Here is a 21,467-nt window from a genome sequence, read left to right as displayed (position 1 = left end):
ATTTACAAAATAGAAGAAAAGTTATTAATATTCTCATATTATTTGGCAGATCACTGTCAATCATTAATCAATATGTGATATTAATTCATGTGGTAGAACAAACACATATTAAAGACCTACGACTGTACAAAGCATTAAACCTGTCTTTCATACTAATAAAAAAAAAGTTTCATGAAACTATTTCTTCCCTGTCTAGTAGATAGTAATAGCATTTTATTAAAAACTATAATATGTTAATCTTATTACAGAAGCATTAGAAACTTAACTTTTCTATTGAATGATTTTATTTGTAGATCCCATATGAACACGTACATATTCGTTGAATTCAACCTGAACTTATTTGTGAAGATGCAAGAATCAGAAATAAACATTCTGTTTAATGAATTGAAGCCCAAGTTACCTCTTTTCACTGTATAATCCTACCATTTGCTTGTGCTGGCTTCTCAGCTCATATAACTTTAAAGTTTGGGGGGTTTATTTAATGATCCTTAATTTAGAGCATTATATTTATTGTGTTAAAACAATAAAAATTGTGTTCTGCATTAAAGCTGGCTGTATTTGAAACTTCAGTAAATGGTCTTTCATGTGGAGATAAATGAAGAAAGAGTAAGCTAATGAAGCATAAAAGTTTCATTATTTAAATCAGTTTGAGTGATAAAAGCCTAATCATCATCAGAATTCCTTATTTTTTTATTATTCTGCAACCTCAAGTAGACAAATTTTTTACTGTGCATTCTAAAGGATAACATAAGAATGAGTTTTCATATATACAGGTCTCAAATGCATGATAGTGACTTCCAAAAACAAGATTGTTTAGCATACTTGATACTAGCGTTATTCTTTCCCTAAATGCACAAAACAACAGGGAAAGAGAAACAATAAATGCTGTTCCATTTTAAAACAATAGAGTAAAAACATACCCTTTGAAATAATAAATTTTAGCTATAAATACATTGTAATTGAAATGAGTCATTTACCACTCATTGAATAGTGGAACCTTTTATGCTTTCTCCCTTCACCAAATATTTGCTTTCTTTTCTTAACAATGTTCAGTCATCAAGAAAAAACCTGGAGGATTTTTTTGTTTGTGTTCTAAAAAAGATCTCAGATTATTTCAGACGAAGCAACAAGTAATGAAGCCTCATTAATTTGGTCATTTTATTAATTTGCATGTCATAGGATTGAATTAACAGCATGCAAAATAACATCTTTAAAAAAAAAAGGCAAATCAAAATAAATTAAAAAGCTTGAGTTTTTGTTCCAGCACTTCTGCACCTCATTGTTAGTTAGCAGTAATATATATGTCATACTTATTTATATTGAAATTGATTGAGCATATTTTAATTTTACACCAGAACTCAACCATTAAATTTTAAGACTTTAAACTGAAGAGACAAGCAAGGTGATCATGCTTGCTCCCTCAAGAAGTCACACGAAGGCTGGTGCACTGTAGATTCCAGGCCTCTAATTCTGCTAGACAAATCTCCCTTACAGGAAACTTATTGGTGAGAAGGTGGTGGAAAACCAGCAAAATTAAGATAAATACAGTGATAGTGTTTTTGTCAGGTAGAGCTTGCTGGCATAACACACACTGATAGGAACTCTCCTGAAGTGGATGCTGTGTAAAGCAGAGCTCTGCATCAGCTTGCTGTGGGTTTAGGTCTCTCCAATAGCTTCACAAATTCCTGTATAACATAATAAGAAATAAAAATATTCCATTTCCAGAAAACTCAAAACTTTGGAGAACAACAAGCGTGCTCTAGGACAAAATCATAAATTACCGCTGGATCTGGACTGGTTTACCATCTCAGCAGAAAATTGAAAGGAGATTAAAAAGGTTTTCAAACACATCATAGGCCAAGGTGGAAAGGAAAATGCTTTCTCTACAACTGAGATTAATAGAATAAGAACTAACATGCTGGGTTAAAAAGGTTCAGAAAATGAAAAATAGTACCAAGAGCAAGGATGTTTAGGAATTCTAACAGTCAGTTCCTTAGAACAGAGTACATAACACTGGGATATTCCTGACAGATGTATAGCTAACTACTGTCCTTAAATGGGAAACTTGTTATATCAGCTCCTAAAACATCTTTGAGAGATTTGTTCTTTTTCTGTGTGAAAATATGATTTGTTCTCATTTCAAATAAATGTTAGCTTATCTTTCCGTATCTATAAGTTAGCTTATCACTTCAGTATGGATACAGAGTAGTACAGAATCTAACAGTTATTAGGTAGCTCCTCATAAGTAACTGGAATGAGGGCAGCAACTATTATAATACAGTTAGCAACAGAAAATTTAGAACAATAAGTTTGCTATTTTTCTTAGAGGTATCTAACCTGCAACTGTCATCACTGGTAATGAGAATAGAAAAAAAAAGAAAGAAAACATAAAACACTGCTAATTTTTTTTTATATGTAACAGTTAAATACTAGGAAGATCAGGTTACTTCCTCATAGTCCCAGAAATGATCAGGATATCCTATTCTGTATCTTTTTAAAGGAGAAAAAAGATAATCATAATATACTTTCTAGATCTTTGTTTTAAATTCTACATAGATGTTTTCCCTTGATGTTTTCTCCTCTTAAAGAGGTATTGGGTTTTAGTTATTATCTGCAATAAAATTATCTGTAATAAATTTTCTGTGTAAAGTTAAATAACAATAAATTACCTGTATAAAAATCTGTAATAAATTACCTATATAAAGTACACATACTCACTGGGCAATGCACTCTGAGAAATCAAGTTTCTATGATCACTCAATATTTAATTTCTTTCATCTTTAAGAATGTTTCTGTTACTGTCTGTATCTATTTTCTGTTCTTCCATATTAACGATCTTTTCAGTCCAGCAGCCTGAGATACAGCACGCTAATTTTCAAGAATGTAGTGATCTACCACGGAGAGTTCTTGCTCAGGACATAAGCCTGACCATATAACCCCAGGGGTCATAAAAAAAAAAAATAATAAAAATTTGCAGATTTGGACTCTTCCAGACTTTCTTTAAAAAAGAGCACTTTTGGGAAGTCAGTTTACAATGTGATGACATTCAGGCTACCAAAAAATTAACTGAAAAGAGAGTGAATAGAATATTCAATGACTTTTCCAATAACAAAATTTATAAAGAAAGCTCCTGTTGACAGGCAACCATTTTACAAAGTAATACTGTTCTTTGCAAGCTGAATGTTTTATATACGTATTTCACTGCTCATTGAGTACAGTTTCCTGCCACTGAATAACTGAGCTTAATTTCTCAATGTCAAACCACTGCTGATCCCTTTATTTCATGCCAGTTTTCAAAGCAGACCATTTATTTTGCAGATACTGTATACAATGTTTTACTAAAAAGGTAGTTTTCTTATTCTTCCTACCAAAAAAATAAAAGATATTAAGAAAATAATAAGGCAACTATTGCTCTTTTTATTCAACATCTGTTAAATAGGAAATGACTTTTTGGATAGCATTTTTTTTTTCTCATACACTTCTAATAATATAACTCTCCACCTCCTTGTCTCTTCTGGTGAGTGATCCTTACTCTAAGAAGTTTGTCCCCTTCTACTAGTTTATAAGTGTAGGTATGCCAAAGTTCACATTTATTGATTGTTCTAATATAATTAAGTCTCTACAAGATGCTCTTAGGTCCTTAAAACAACAATGTTAAGAGATGAGAGTTTGTAATCCTTTCCCTTCTCTAAACAAGATTTTTAATGCATTTCCATAATACAAGATCTTAGCCACCAGTTGGTAGTATCTAGACGTCTGCAAAGCACAGAGAAATAAAAGCCTTTAAGCCACTTACACTGACTTCTTGCTTGTTATATATTCCTTTGTGTATTAAGTAAACCACCTAAAAACTATAAATTATTGGATCAGTATTCTGAGATTTTAAATGTGAGATTAGATCCTAACTTCAGAGTCAGATTTTTCACTTGTTCTGCAGATTTGCACTAGTAGTTCCATAATTTCTCATAACTAACAAGGATTTTATTATAAAGTTTCAGGATTTTTGAAGTAACAGAAATAACAGAAGCATTAAAAAGGAGCTTTTGTTCACATAGGGACTTTCAGGCTGGGGGATTGCACCTGAACCCAAACTGCATTCAGTAATTGCAGCAAATTCCCTCTAAGCTTTGCACCTGAAGCAGATGGAAGAAGATTGTATCAGATCAACCCTTTCAAATTATAATAGTTTATGATGCTCATCTGCATTTTAATCAGATATAAAGGATTTATTTCTGAAATACACCAAGAAACACCATTTTCACCTCCTGAAATGCATCAGAGACTTTATAGCCAATCAAGTAAAATATGTTGCACATTTCAACTTTGTATATCTTTCTCTCTGGTGTATGCAATATTAGATGGATAAAGGTGTTGGTGATTTTATTAGGAGCTATATATAAGCCTATCAAAATAGAAACCAGAAAGTCATTTCATATGCCAAATCCATTCCATTAAGGATTTAACTCCCACAAATAAAAAAACAATAATTATGTTATATTATATATTCATATTATATTTTTACATTAAATGTATCAGATATTATTTTATTCAAAATGCAGTGTAATACAAAACTGGAATATAGATAAAGAATATATATAGTCAAAACTAGGGAAACTAAATGACTTGTAGGTAAATATAACAAAGATTTGTCATGTTTCTTCTTGTGACCAGAGAGAGCATGAATTGGAATTAGTTTTGTAATGCCCGAAGACTGAATAGAAAATTTATCACTTGAAAAAGTATGTCTTATGTTCCTGACATATAAGTAATATACTGATATTGCCAAAATATTCCTATACTGACAATTATTTCAGGGAAATTATTTTCTCTGTTGAATTACATATTTTCTTTTTTATTCATAAATTAATATGAAGTCAACTGCAAGTGGAATTCAATGGCCTAGAAAAGAATGAGTGTCAGCAGATTTCTAACAGTGACTTTAATTCAAGTACTGGAAAACTACATTTAAATTAAAATAACAAGAATCTATTTGCTAATAAATTTATCTGAAAAATTAGCTACTACTAGTGGGTAACAAAGGCTTTGAAAAAGGAGTACAGAACAGAAATGTGTCTCCATAATCTTGTTAAAAAATTATCAGTGTTGATTGCCACAAATACTAGAGGTGGAATGACTGATGATAATTCTTACTAACACTAAATGAATGTTAGGTTCCTAAGTAATCCTTAATTTCTTTTCATCCAATAAATTATTTTTGAAGTTTTGACTTGTTCTATTTATCTGGAGCATAAACTAGCATAATGATGTTAGAGTCTTATTAGCTTCTTATTAGGCTCAGTTTTGTCAGGACCCATTAACATGTACTTCAAAAAGATATAAAAGTAATTAAAAAATCCCTCAATAATTAATTGACAGTAATCTGGATTAAAAAACATCATCATAATACTAGGTCTGTGGTTCCAACATCCTAATAAATTGGTGTAGTAAGGGTAATATGTTTTTTTTCCTCCAGAAACTTTTCTCCACTTTCAATTTCTTGGCATTAATATTTACACACAATTAGTGTTACTATTATTCTAGGTTTTATTTTTTCATTATGATGATTTTTACCCTGCTTATGAACTTGAGACAGAAGTATGTTCAGTCACATTGCCTGAATTCTGTTTCTACAAAGTATATTACAGTTTGACAGACAGCTATGTTATTTTTTAATACTGATACCTATAATGGACTGAGTGAAGACAGGCTTTATGTAATAACTAATTTCATTCCACTGAAGTATCCAGTTCCCTTTTCCTTTAGCTAGAATTACACACCAAACCATCAGTAGAAACTGTTAAAGCTCTCATTAAGATAAAAATTCTTAGAACATCCGCTTAGCAAATTTTTCACACCGTGATTGCTCAGAATAGATGCATCTTATTCCTGGAGTTTTTATTATATAGATTTGCATGTTTTCATATTATTGACAAGGTTTCTAATTTTGACTTAAAATGTAAGTATAATGACGGGTCAGTAAAATGTTTGAAGAGGCAATACATGCATGACACATCTTTAAGGCATGACAAGACAGATATTATTTTCCTGGAAAAAAACAAAGCTTTCAACAATTTATTTTGCTAGTGTTATAAATTGAAATTTTACTTTTTATGTCAATAATGAAAAGATCAACAGAAGAGACTAAAGCAGATAAAATAAGAATAATGGTAGAGAGAAGTTAACAGGAAAATAAAAAGATTCAAACAGATCTCTGATATCATTATGAGTTCGTCAAAAAGACATTAAAGGCAGAGGGACCTTGACACGCTTGTAAGGTGGGCTAATACCAACTTCATGAAACTGAATCAAGCCAAGTGCAGATCCTACACCTGGGTGATGGCAGTAACAGGCACACCTACAGGTTGGGAGGAGAAGTGTTTCAGGACAGCCCTGTGGAAAAGGATTTTGGGGTGCTGGCTGATGAGAAACTGAACATGAACACGAGTGTGCGCTACAAGCGCAGAAAGCCAACCGTATCCTGGGCTGCATCAAAAAGAGCATGACCAGCAGCTTGAATGAGGTGATCCTGCCCCTTTACTCTGCTCACGTAAGACCCCATTTGGAGTACTGTGTGGAGTTCTGGTGTCCTAAACATAAGAAGGACATGGAGATGTTGGAACAAGTCCAGAGGAGGGCCATAAGGATAATAAGGGGCCTGACGCACCTCCTGTATGAAGACAGGCTGAGAAAGTTGCGGCTGTTCAGCCTGGAGAAGAGAAGGTTGCATGGAGACCTCATAGTAGCCTTCCAATATATGTGAAGGGAGACTGCAAAGATGGCAAAGAAGGGACTCCTCATCAGGGGCTGTAGCGATAGCATAAGGGTTAATGGATTTAAACTTAAAGAGGGGAAGTTCAGCTTAGATATAAGGAAGAAGTTCTTTTCTGTGAGGGTGGTGAGACACTGGAACAGGTCACCCAAAGAAGTGGTAAATGCTCCATCCCTGGCAGTGTTCAAGGCCAGGCTGGACAGAGCCTTGGGCGATATGTTCTAGTGTGAGATGGCCCTGACCATGGCAGGGGGTTGGAATTAGATGATCTTCAGTTCCTTTTCCAACCCTAACCATTCAGAGATTATATGATTACTAATGGATAACGAAGTCAATCTTAAGAATAATAGAAGATGGAAAGGTGTTCATAATATTGATATGGCATTTCAGGAAAAGAAGTTTTCTTCAAAACATTGTGATAAAATATTTTATAAATAGCAGCTTACATATTTTTTTGAGTCAGTCAACCTTTTTTTGCATTACCAAGGCTACATTTTTTATCAGCATTTTGGAATTCTTTATAAAGAATGTTTTCTAAGTGTTCTCATAAACACAGTAGAATACTGGAATAAATGGTTTGGTTTGTAAGGAACACACAGAGATCACCTAGTCCAACATACTTCCCATGGGCAGGGACACCTTCCACTCGACCAGGTTTCTCAAAGCGTTGTCCACCTTGACCTTCAGCATTTCTAGGGGTGGGGCATCCACAGTTTCCCTGGGAAAACTGTTCCAGAGACCCATCACCCTCATCATAAAAAAAAAAAAAATCTTCCTTATTTTCAATCTAAACATACCCTCTCTCAATGTAAAATCATTGGCCCTTGTCCTGTCGTTACAGGCCTTGGTAAAAAGTCATTTTAGATCTTACTTATAAAACACCTTTATATTTTGAAATGAAGCAATAACATCTTGAGTCTGTTCTCCAGCCTGAATGACCAGACTCTCTCAACCTTTATTCACAGGAGAAGTGATCCAGTCCTCTGATCATTTTGATAGCTACCTTTTGGACTCCATGTCTTTGTCATACCAGGGACCCGAGTACAAGAGAATAGATTTCTTTTAACAAACAATATTACTTGGAACATATTACATATAACTAGCCCTCAAAGCCTTTCTCTTTGCTCTTATCAGAGACAAAACTGGTGATTTTTAAATTATTCATGAACTTTCTTTCTCCTTGAGGCAATATCTGACCCACAAAAATGTAAAGGATGAAAATGTCTTTTTTGAGTTATAAAAGAAATGTTGATTAATACAGCATGCATTTAAATTCTCTTGAATTATATTAATGCTTTAAGGAAGCATTTTACATATTATGTTTAGCGAAAAGGACTGATTATATAGCTCTTCTTTCTCTAAACTGTCTAGCAAAACCCTGGCTTTAATGAAAAAAGACACCCAGTGTCATATAAATGACCAAGCCTTGACATGACAGCTTTGCCAGTCTTGTGTGTATTTAACTCTTTCCTTATCAGTTATTTCAATTAAGGTCGGCTAGTCTTTATGTACAACTTTAGAAACAAACAAAGAAACAAGTGAAACCCAAGCAAATAATCAAATCAAAGAACTACACTTGCCTTTTTTACAAATCCATTAATGAAGCAGGTGTTTTAGGATCATAGAATCATAGAATAGAATCATAGAATAGTTAGGGTTGGAAAGGACCTTAAGATCATCAAGTTCCAACCCCCCTGCCATGGGCGGGGACACTTTGCACTAAATCATATCACCCAAGGCCTCGTCCAACCTGGTCTTGAACACTGCCAGGGATGGAGCATTCACAACCTCCCTGGGCAACCCATTCCAGTGCCTCACCACCCTAACAGGAAAGAATTTACTCCTTATATCTGGTCTAAACTTCCCCTGTTTAAGTTTTAACCCGTTACCCCTTGTCTTATCACTATAGTCCCTAATGAAGAGTCCCTCCCCAGCATCCCTATAGGCCCCCTTCAGATACTGGAAGTGTTTTAGGCTTTTACGCTTTTCATTTACCATTTGTCACATCTAGTAGATTTCAAAACTTGAATTCTTGTTTTGATGATATCAAGTCATAAAGAGAAAAAATCCACTTATCTATTTCCTGTGTGTATTTTCAACTTCCAACTAACAATCTACCACAAAAAAATAAACAAAGCAATGTTTTGAAACAGATTACAAAGAGCCCCTACCTTTGCAGAAGTCAGATGTTTTAATACATAATATTAATAACAATTGTTACTAAATATAGAAGTTTCTGTTTTCTTAAAGTGTTTTGATTTAATGTTTAAAATTTCACTTACCTTTTAACCTTTCCAAATCAAACAGCTATCTGAAGGGCTTGACAGTAAGTGCCAACGTCACACGAGAAAATCCAGGTTACATTTGCTTCACTAAAATGAGCCTGCGGAGAAAAAAGAAATCAATGTAAATCTTTTAGAATACTTTTTTTTTTTTTTAATTTTGTCTCTTTACATATTGGTTCACTTTACGAAATTATTTTATTGTGTACGAAACAACCAAACTTAGTCAGGTTGACATTCTCTTTCCTGATGATAACATGGATTGATCCATATACCATGAATGAGTAATTCATTAGGAGAAAACTGTTCAGAGGACAAATGAAAATCACAGAAAGTTATGAATTAAGCTGCTTTTAATTTTTTTGCATCTATTAATAGTAGCCTTTCCAATAAAACACGGTGCTTGAAGTTAAATATCTCATGCAAGCATACCATATATACTGTCATGAAGCACCACTTTTTTCCCCTTAATAGATGTTTTCTAAACTGCAGAGTTTTAAAACTACCTTGATTGAAAAATGGGGGCATAATGAATAAAAATTCAACTGTCCATGTGATGATAGGTCATTAATGAAGAAATACATTTTCTATCATCTCAAATCAAGAAAAAATGTTTAGCTGAGCTATTAGACCTCAGACTACTACCTCCAGTGATAGGATACAACTAATTTTCCTTTTCCTTTAGGGAACTCTTTATGCTGACAAACTTTTGCAATAAATAAGAAAATATACGTCCAAATGTATATAAAACTTTTTTATTTAAATAGAATTTTTAGAGGAAATGTCCCTTTTTTTTTGACTTAGAATTTAGTTTTTTCTTTTAAACAAGCCAAAAATAGCCAAACAAGAAAGCAAAATCTAATTAGGAGAACAATATAACAAAATTTATTAAATTTCTATTTGGTAGGAGAATGCTCTAGACTGGCATTTAAAGTCTGGACTAAGATTTTGCTTTGCACAACAAGAGGCACCTTTAGAAAACATGGCTCAAAGCTTGTAAAAGACAGTTAAGAAATAATGTATAAATACAGAGTGCTTCAGGTACTTTGGATTTGGATTTCTCACAGGTTCTCACAGGAAACAAGAGGAAGTTTTTATTTTTTTTTAAACTTGAATCCCTCCAAGTTCTTATCCCCTGTTAGGACTAATAATTTATACAGTGCACACAACAGACAGAAGCATTCATAGAAATATCACTATGCATTTAATAAAGCTACTTGAGTGGTATGTTGAGTTTCAGTAGTTCTGTTATGTCTCTTGCTCAGCCTGCATATTTCATATTTGGTCTCATAGGAGATATGTAGTTAATACTCCTGAATACCACGATAAATTGTCAACAACCCTGATTGTCTAGGTATGTATGTTCTTAACCCTGTCTTGTACTGAGACAAAGGGGCACAAAATCACAAAATGGGATATAGAAACCTTTATAAGCAGTTTTAAGTAATGTTAAGTTTGATGGCTTTGTAACAGTAGCAATGGAAAATTACTGAGGTGCATGATACATAGAGAAAAAAAGAGTACAGCTAGAGAACATACTGAGACTTCTCACAAGATAAATCATTATAGTTGGCATAGTTTTAAGAAAAACAGTCTAGAAGAACAGGACACAGGGATAAGGAGTATCTGGGAATGGCAGGTATCCAGGATGGGCTACAGTTAAACTAACTGATAAGTAGGAGGATAGGAGGATTATTATGTCTCTGGTGCTAACGAACCAATTAAACTGGTATGAGCATCTACTGCGCGTGCTTCAAAGGCTGCCAGAAGTGATGAAGATTGTTGGAAGAAGTAACCGACCCTCAGAGACCACCACCACAATTCTGTACGCATGCGGGGAACTCTCTGGAAAATGATGTAATCCATACGTAGCCTCATGAATATGTATGTATGCCCAGGGACTATATAAGGATGGCTTGTATAGCAATACGGGGACACACGTTAGGAGGAGTTACCCCCGTGTCTCTCGGCGCCGCAATAAAGAATACCTGCTTGTCAGCTTGAAAACTTTGTTGGCAAGTTTGTTCCTGGAGTTTTCTCCGAATCAGTACTCTTCTTTAGATTGTGGAAAATATAAAATTACTTACATAATTTAGGAACAAATTTCCACAAGGAAAGGAAGAGCCTTGGGCAACATGGTCTAGGGTGAGTTTTTCCTGCCCATATCAGGTGGCTGGAACTAGATGGTCTTAAGGTCCTTTCCAACCCTAACCATTCTGTGATTCTATGATCCTATGGATGTTTAGAGAAATAAATGATAGAGCACCTACTAGTCTGTGTACTCTTGCAAGAGATGTGCAGTATTAGCAACTTAGCCAGCACTGGAGGAAGGATTACGTTATCATTGATGTTCTTTGCTCAGTAAAATCTGACTTTTAATAATATATTTAAAAAAAAATCTATTTATTGAGTACTGAAAGATCATCTTAGAATAGGTATTTGATACCCTAATGGTATTTGGAACTGAACAAGAAAGTCAAAGAAAAAGAAAACAGGGATGTGTTATGTGCATATTATAAGAGAATTTTTTGTTGCTGTAACTGAACCTCTGCTCATCTGGAGCCCCCTATACGTGATTAACAGTCACCTGGTTCAGAAACACATAGGCATATGGCACCATTATTAATCCTGACCCAAAGATACTGCAGTAAACACATTCCAGGTTTGAAAAAATATTTGATAAATACACATTTAACAAATGCAAACAAAAGTGTTTTGTTATAAATTGTATTCTATAAACACACTTGCTTTCAGAGCCAAAGAAAGACCTGATGAATACCCGGAGTTCTCTATTACTTTGAGAATTAATCATATGCTATCTATGACTTTCAATGATACCAGAAAATTAAATAGAAAGGAGAGCAGTAAAATAAAAATATAACATCATGCTGATCATCATTCAAATATAAACCACAAAATGTATTATGAAAATATGAATTAGCATAGGCATTTTCCAACTATAGATATAACTCTTGGTCTCAAACAAGCTAAAATTAAAGTATTGGAAATAAAATGGTAGAGAATATGACAACACTGATCAGAAAAGAAAGAGCCTAGATATAAATGGCTGTAAAAAAATTTAAAAAAGGAAAAAAATCCATATTTTTAAAGTAATTAACTGAAAAATATTTTAACAAAAACATTCAACATATCCTTACACCATCAGACATTTCCTATTGCAGTACTCTTCTTCTACACTCCTAACCTGTAGTGCCCGCTATACAAATTAGTTCTTGCAGCTGTGTATCAAGCATGTTAACACTCAGATGTCACTTATATTTATTCAATTAAGAAATCTTATTCCATTCAAAAATCTTATTCCACATTTTTAATTCAGTGCATGAGTTGCAGTCTTTTGCGGATGAGAATTCCCCAAAACAAAGAATTTTATTGGAAATGCTTATAACCTCTCTTAGCTGAGAGTGAATCTTTAAAGACTGCACATGAAAATTGTGAGTTAAAACTCCACTAAAGTAATCAAAGTCATCCAAGTTGAGCTTCAACACTATAATATCCACAGAAAGGACAATATATATGATATCTATATTTCTGGTAACACTAATTTTACTGCAAATGAAATTTCTTGCATCAAAGTCTCCAAAGAATTTGCTATAAAAATAAAAGCAACTTTAGAAATCAAAATACTATAAAAAAGTCAGGTTTTGTTTTCTTGTGGAGAGCTTTATTAGCAGTTTTAGAATTATCATTAGCATCATGTTGCAGCCAAACCTATTTTCTGTTAAAAAAAAGTTATAACTAAAAATCTTCATAGCGTACTCGTCTCATAACATTCTTGTACCTTATAATACAATTAGGAATCTCAAAAAAAAATGAGCTCTAAGATGTCTTAAAGTGAATGGATTATGCTTTAGTAAAGTTTATATAGTTATCTAGATAAACAAGCCCAATGAGGCTACAGCATACTAGTGTCCTGCTCTTAAACAATATTTATATTATGTTTCTATTAGGTTTTGATTTTTGTATATTATTGTGCTATACTGTTCTTTACTGAAGAAGTAAAATTTGCTTTGGTTCTTTCAGGCCTACATTATAAAAGAAGAAAACCCACTTTTTTTATATATTTCTTCACATCAGACAATACTGTTAGTGACAAATTCTAATGCATATTCTTGTTCTAAGTGTTAAGCGAAAAAATGTAATACCTCAGATGTGAAACACACCTGACAACTAGTTTAAACAAGCAGTTCCTCTTGTTGACCTCCCAACAACCTTAGTTACAAGGAGATATCGAAAGCTCTAATGTGAGAGGTGGACTCTCTTTCATTGCTTAATGTGTCAAAAAAATCTGAAAAATCCCATTACAAATGTTACTGGCAAAGAACTTCATGAAAACAAAGCCAAAGAATGAAACTGTACCTAAGTGAAGAGCTGACTCTAAGGACCCAATCATGGAAAATATGTTTCTAACCCTCCAGTTTTTTATCGTCATGTCAAATGTCTGAAAGTGAACATTTTAAGGTAAGAGCTGTGGACAAACCAGCCTAGAAATAGGTTATTATATGTACATGCTATGTGTAACTGTAATTTCTAATAAGTTATTAGCTACCAGCAGCTCCAGCTACTGGAAAGAACAACTCAGATTTTACACATACAATTTTCAGCTGTGCTCTAGTAATGTAGTCAAATTAGTAAGAAAATTATAGGTAAAACTATGCATCAAGGCAGGGAGCAGCGAGTGAGTGTAAATGTGATAGGTCTAAACAGAGCAGATAAAACATGATGATACACCTGTAGGTTTTAAGTTATTTTTTTTTAATCAATTCGTTTCGGTCTAAGTGAAATGAAGCATTATTTTCCTTTCAGATTTCCTATGATGGAAGTAGCCTAGCATTTTCCAGTTGCTCCTTCATCCAGTTTTTCCAAAAACAAGTCTCACAGATTAAAATTTAGTTCTGCAGGAGGAAGCACTGGAAAGTTTATAATTCTTCCTGCTGTATAGATTGGTGCCAGGCCAAGTTGCAAGAGAAGGCATGCCAAGCAGTAACATATGAAAATGTGATGGGAGGGTGTAAATAAATGCGGGACAGACTCCACTCAGTGGCAGGAAAAGAAACATTAGACACAAACTGAAATACAGGAAATTACATTTAAGTGTAAGAAGAGTCTTAACTGTGGGGACGGTCAAACACTGGATCAGGTTGCACAGCGAGTCTGTGATGTCTCCATCCTTGGAGATATTTGAAGCATGATGACTGAAGCACTGAATGACCTGCTCTAGCTGACCCTGATATGAACAATAGGGCTGGACTAGAGATCCCTGTCAACCTCAGCCATTCTGTAATTCCATGAAACAGACATAGAAGCTCTGTGATATAATCAAGCCACTCAAATTGTGGATCTTGAATGCCAGGGGAGCAGTTGTGGTATACCAGATTCAGGAATTCCTTGTCTATGTCCAGGTTCCTCAGTGTTTCCATGACTATTGGATCCAGGTCACAACTTTCCCACAGAATTCAGTAACAATGGTACTTGTAGCAAGGCATCAATCAGGTGTTCCAGAAAGAGGCCTGTCAAAATATTATCCTGAATTCAACTAATCCACAAAATATTTTGAAAAAACCCTTTCAAAGATGAAACCTAGCCGAATCAAACCTTACCTTAAACTCCTATAGCTTAATTACCTTATTTAAAGCTTCAGCTACTGAGATTCATGAGTGCTTTGGCAGATAGCAACACAGTAGACATAAACATAAACCACACTTTTTGAAAACCAAATTCTCAAACCTTAAAATAAATGAAAAAAACCCTTTTCCTCCACCCCTTTGCACTACCTAGTAAAGAGTACTTTGGTAGCATGTATCTTCTGATATATATCAGTAAAGTACTTTATTTGGTGTATGCTGTCATACTTGCCTTCTAGAACCAAAACAAATGTCCAGCGCAAGAGTTTCTCAACCACATAAACAGGCGACGTCTGCTAAAGGGAAAAAGTGTTATAATATTTATATTTATATTTATATTTATATATTTATTATTTATATTTACTACAAAAATAGAAATGTTTCACATAACTTTATGTTAATGTCTGCGCTCATACATAATTATTATGTGCTTGTGTAAGAAATACATCATATTAAAGGAGATAATTTAATGGTTCCACAATGCTAAATTACATGTGTTCTGTATCAAACTATTTGTAACAGACTAGCAATGCAGAGTTCGATATTTTACTTTTGCCTCCTAACTTTTTAATATGTCTCGATACTCTATTTCTTATTAACATAAATGCTTAACTTTCCTTATTTCAGCAAAAGATAACTTATTCTAATAAGCCTATTAAAGACCCATTAATGTCAGGCATCTAAGGAAAGATCTGTGTCAACTGCCTTTCATCATTGCCCTCTCATTCTTTTGCTCCTTAAAATTCTTCTGGAAAGATGGGAGCCATTTGCCAGCTGTCCAGTGACACTTGCCATCTTTCTTTTATGCACTTGCCTGCCCAGCTCTGTTACAGGTCAGCTTTATCTTCTGTCCTTCACTTATATTGGAGATTTCTTTCTCATGTTTTATGAAAACTCTTTAGAAGCAATATTTAACTTTCTGTTTCTAATTGACCCATAGATTCCCCATTGTGGAAAGTTATGTCACTTTTTATGCTCCAATTTTCACTATATTTTGAACATCAGCCTCTTCCTAAATGCAGTTCAACTCTCTGATACTAAGAGGGTACTTTCAGTTTGCATACAAACAGAAAAAGTAGCAAATATCCTCTGAATTCTTTACAAATTATTGACAGCTCTTCCTATCACACTGTTGCCCAAAAAATCTCGAGATAGGTATCTGTGCATCAGAACACCACCCATATGATTTCCATGTAGGTTATCTCAAGTGTATGAAAATGTTAATGTGCCTTACAAAAATAAGAGGGTTATTTCAAAGTCTCTGAAATCTCCCCCCAAAAGATGCTGTAGTTAAAATACATAGTCCCCAGAAGAATAAGTAGACTTTCTCCCTTTTGAGGTTAAGATAAAATGGGTTTAGAGAAGTAGACTACAGTTCACTCTATAGTGACTGAGTACCTTTGTCAATTCACTGCATTTCATGGACATTTAATCCATTGTGAGCACTATGTAGAGCTACATACACTGTTTATTTGCTTGTGAGCTCTTTACATCATATTATCTTTCTATGCAAAGGAGTGGTCCTATAATTCAGCTTGGACTTCAGTGCTATCTTTATTTTCAATGTATGTCCTCATCTTAAGCTGGCTAAATGATACACAATATAAAACCTTTCTTAATCAGTCCCAGAGAGCAAGGCTGATAAAAGATACTCATTTATCAAAAGCTCTACTTCAGCCATCAACATGCTCATTGGAATTTACCATACTTTTTTAGTAGAGGCTCTCAGGAACTCAAGATACTCATTAGAGATGCTGAATGACAACTGTATAAAGAAAGAAAAAGGTCATCTCATTGTTAATTGGTTTTCCGTGTTGCATCAGCAATGCTAACACACTTTACATCAAACTAATTGCCAGGCAGGAAAAGTGAAATTTTTCTCTAGATTCACGCTCTTGATTATTACCTGCATTAGACAATTGAATTATATTAAAATATTATATAAAGAAAAGATTCAAATCAAAACAAGAAATAAAAATTGCACAAATTATAAAAAAAGGTGGTTTTTTTCTTTTTTAGTTTCTATACATTTAGACTTCTGAAAATATTAAATTTAACCTGAAATATACAGACAAGAATTTTTTACTGAAAATAAAGAATTTTAGGATTAATTATATAATTTATTTAACTACTGTAATTTATTTAATAAATCATTAAATAGTGTTTAATATAGCTAAAAAGTTTGCAACTTTTTTTACAGCTTATGTTTACAACAGCAAAAGACTGAATTTGATTATAAATAAGATTCTTCTGGTGTATTGGTATTCTGACATTTATTAAACAGCTTGACTTCTTTTGTGAGCACGTCCTGACAAGCAAACTTTGATATCTTATATTCTAAAACAGTGATGACACTAAAAGAACTTAGATCTGGGGCATAGGGTTCAAAAGAGTTCTTACTATTGTTCACTGTAATACAAAAGCAAAAACAAAATCCCCTCTTCATGAAGAACTTAAGACAGACATTCCTGCAGTCTAGCAATCTGGTGTGAGTTTTCTGTCTTTTAACTGTTTGCACTAGATACAGTGAACCCTATCAAAATATAACTGTTACACTTAATTATGTGTATTAATGTGCATTATTCTTAAAGGAAATCCATGACCCTAACACAGTAATAGTCTTTGTAAATATATTTGATTTAAGATCTCCCCTAGGGATCTGCAGCTATAATAAAACACTGCCTTAAAGCATCTTTAGCAAAATGGTTGTAGAGTTCTATGGCACCAGCTCTTAGAATACTGGAAGGTATGACCAGGGGAGTATAAACAAAACATCTAACAAATAGGATTGGTTTAGTCAGCCAAATCACGTTTTCTTTATGCTCTACAGTCACTGAGTCACTGAGAACTTAGTAGGCTTCTAGAAAGCAACTGTTAAGTATGCATTTTCAGAGTTGAAAGCATTTTTAATAAACGTCTATAGTTACTAATGGTGTTTTAGCTGTTTCATGATCATATACCGAGTGCAGCATAGACTAAAGCAGGGAAAAGAGCAATCTCCTAATGAGCTCTTCAAAACTATTTCACAGGAATATCCACAACAAACTGATGAAAGTTAGAATACTTTACATTCAAGTCTGCACCAGTGCAACCATATTAATTTGAGTAAGTACTAAGTCCTGGCAAACAACTTGAGCTCAGAAGTTTTTATCTCTGATTCATTATTTCTCCAAAGCCTAAGTCCTTTTCTCCAGGAGTTAAATTTTGGTTTAATGTTACCATTATTATATGAGAAAGGCTTAAGTATTTAAAAAGCAGAAAAATATATTGCTCAGTTTAAGTAATTGTCTTCAATTAGCAAATGTTAAGTACTGATGGGAAGAAAAAAAAAGAGAAAACAAAATTCAATAAAGCAATAGTTAGGCCATAAAAAAAAAAAAAATGGTAAGGGCTTTTCCTCTCTCATTTAGTTACTTGAGGATATTTATTCATATAAGAATCTTCATATAAGGAATTTTAAATATCCTTAGAAGAAAGTCAGTCGTGCATGCATGACAAGCTGTTTGTCAGCCAATGACAAGGAAACAGAATGCTTTATGCATAAACATTAGCATATAATGGAAATAGATTTCTGAAATAGCATGTTGAAAAATTTTCACTATTCTAGAAATCTATATCCTAGTATAATGAAAGAAATAAACAAAACCTTAAGCAAAACATATGTGCTTGTGATGCCATAAGATCATGAGCAGCCATTAATTATGATAATTAAATGATATTTTATATGCCAAAGCACTTTCTGGTGTATTGAATAGAAGTAACCATTCAAAGAATACAGTTTATCTTAGAGAAAAAAGTCTTCAACATAAATAATATATATATTATATATATATTATTTATATTATATAATACATATTCACATTTTCTGTGAACTGTGAGCTAGAGAACAGCTAAACACAGCAGAGAACAAGCGATTGCACACTTTAGGCTCTTCTGTACAGTGCAGTAAGAAAAAATGTGGGACTTCAAGGCTAGTGACCTATATGAGGGACACGATTCCTCCAACACTAGAAACCCTCTGAAGTTTCTTAAGAAATAGTAAATACAATCAGGTTAACTATTTGATAGCCCACAACACAATGAATATTATATTAAATGACATTCTAGGAGAGAAACAGAAATGCACTGATAAATTAAAAAATAGTGATTTGTTAAATATAAAGGATCCTGTCCAACTTTTGTTAAATTCATAAGACATAATATCATTTTACAAAGGTCCATGTTGGACCAGATCTCTACCTGCAGCCCATGGAGGACCCCATGCTGGACCAGGGGGATGCCTAAAGGTGGCTGCGACCCCATGGGAAGCCCATGCTGCAGCTGGCTCCTGGTGGGACCTTTGGTCCTATGTACAGAGGAGCCCACACTGAAGCAGGTTTGCTGCAGGACGGGTGACCCTGCAGGGGAACCAGGCTGGAGCAGTCTGTTCCTGAAGAACTGCACATGTGGAAAGGACCCATATTGGAGTGGTTCATGAGGAACTTAATCATGGGAAGGACTTATGTTGAAGAAGTTCAGGAAGAATGGTTTCTGGACTTGCTGGAGCAGGGGAACAGTGTAAGGGGTCTTTCCCTGAGGAGGAAAGAGCAGCACAAGACAACATGTAATGAACTGACCACAATCGCCATTCCCAAAACACTGCTCTGCTTGAGAGGAGAAGGTAGAGAATTCATGAGTAAATTTCAGCCCAGGAAGAGAGGAGGGGTGAGAGAAAGACATTTTAAGATTTAGTTGTTTGTGTTTTTGTCATTACCTTACTTGATTTGATTGCTAATAAATTAAACTAACCCCCCCAAGCCAAGTCTGTTTTGCCTGTGACAGCAATCGGTGAGTGATCTCTCTCTGAACTTATTTTGACCCATGAGCCTTTCATCTCTCCAGCAGAGAAGAGAACTGATGAAAGTGACTTTTGTGAGCATTTGGTTTCCACCCAGGGTTAATATACCACACTAAGTTACTTTTCTTCTTTATCAGCATACCTACTATTGTAGCCATCACTCTGTCTATTCAGACAACTGCAAAAAACTGTAAAGTATGAGGAACATTCAAAGACATTGCTAAAAAACATTAAAACTTGAATATATGCTTTTTTCTTAGTCAAATCCTGCTTCAAGGAATTCAGTTGACTCAGTTTATCACAGAGCTATTTTAGGCAAAGTCTTTAAACACCTTTCTGGGGAACAGAACTTTCAATAGACAGCTTCCTAGTCTGGCACAAAAAGTTATGACAATGCATTAGCTGGAATAAAACTGCATATGCTGACAACAGAAGTAGATTTTTTTTCTTAAATCTGTTTTTTTTAAATCTTTTTAATAAAAGAATACAATTATTCATTGGAACATTTACCTAAGGCTGAGTTAAGTCTCCATGACTGCAGTTTCTTAAATCAATATTTTGTTAGAAAGAATCTAGTTCAAGAGCAGTATCAAAAATGCAACAATAATCTGGCCTTTGATTTATCATAAAGGAGATCAGATTATGTGATCAACATGAACTTTTATGACTCCATGAATCTACCCAGAAAAAAAAAAATCAAAAAAATAAATGAAAATACATAAACCCAGAACTGGCAAATGCAGCCTCCGTACCAATTTTACATAATAGCCCATCTTTGTGATAATTTTTACCCAGTTCCTTGTTTATTTACCATTACATGTTTTTAAAGAGAAAGAATTACAAAACATGTAGACATATGTATGTTAGCATTAGTTGCTGGAGAAGACAGCAAACTTTCCAATAAATGAAACCAGAAGAATCTTTTGGTATGGATTACACTAAATGCAACCAAAGCTATGTTGAAGGTGCTTGTAGTAGCACACCTATAGCATACGCATATCCAGCATACTGGCAATCTAGGAGGGCTTAAATAATGATTAGTAAAGACCTGATTTTTATGTAATTCAATTTTATATATAGTAGGAAACATGACACTAAATTACAAGCTGACTGAAGAAAGTTTGATGTAGTTCTGAAAAATACTCCCTCCTCTTCATTAAACACTGCTTTGTTCTCTATCAATAGCTTTTGATCTCAAGTTTATAGAAGAACGGAGAAAAAAAAAGAGAACATAGTGTCTGCCATGCCAATTTTTTATTTTGTAACCTTAAGGGGAAGTGGAAAAAAGATTTGTTTGCAGCCTGTATTCCTTATTTCCCTAGAAGAGATTAATTGTTATAGCTATGCTAAAAAAAGAATAAAAAAGTCTGTATTCTATAAACACATTTCTGATCACTTTACAGCCAGACATTAATTTAATAGACCCCTTTTTTTTTTTTGCAGCTGACCTGTTATACAGAGATACTTGCAAGCAATAACTATCTACTTACTGAGGAACTGCTACTTAATACTGGATTTGTTTTATTTACATTTAGAAAAGTATTCTGCCCGGTGACAGTGTTTTGCCACTGATTATACTTAGGTATAAAATCAACATTTAAGGATAATTCTTGAGGTTATTGACCATTCTTTTTTTGAAAAACAAAATATGCAACAGCAGATTTTCACCCCTTCCCTCAAGTCCCATAATAGACTTAACCTCACTTAACTTTCCTTAATCCCTCCTTACTTAACCAAGTTAAGATTTTGGCACTTCTATTTCTACACATTCATTTTTTTTCTGCCATTTATGCTGCTCTCTTGTATACATAGACACACCCTGATGTTTCAATCAGTATCTGCCTGGAATCTTAATTTCCTTCAGACTTAAATTTTTTAGCTATACTTTATACTAGTCCTTTTCTGAGGTCAGTTGTGTTTATGAGGCATTACCTTAA

General features: G+C 33.9%; 1 protein-coding gene across 5 annotated transcripts in view; it reads right to left on the bottom strand.

Moving 5' to 3' along the window:
- The window catches only part of MGAT4C (MGAT4 family member C), a 420,654-nt gene that overhangs the window by 319,267 nt on the left and 79,920 nt on the right, over positions 1-21,467 (bottom strand). For all 5 annotated transcript variants that reach the window (XM_061369336.1, XM_061369335.1, XM_061369338.1 and 2 more), the window contains one exon: positions 9,052-9,152. The gene's annotated coding sequence lies outside the window, so the exon portion shown is untranslated. The remainder of the gene's footprint in view (positions 1-9,051; positions 9,153-21,467) is intronic.

Source organism: Neopsephotus bourkii, unplaced genomic scaffold, assembly GCF_033783945.1.
Source record: "Neopsephotus bourkii isolate Nb327-2 ecotype Australia unplaced genomic scaffold, CSIRO-AGI_Nbou_v1 NB_1493, whole genome shotgun sequence".
Lineage (NCBI taxonomy): Eukaryota > Metazoa > Chordata > Aves > Psittaciformes > Psittacidae > Neopsephotus > Neopsephotus bourkii.
Note: the sequence above shows the minus strand (reverse complement) of the source record. Positions and strands in the feature narration are given on the sequence as shown.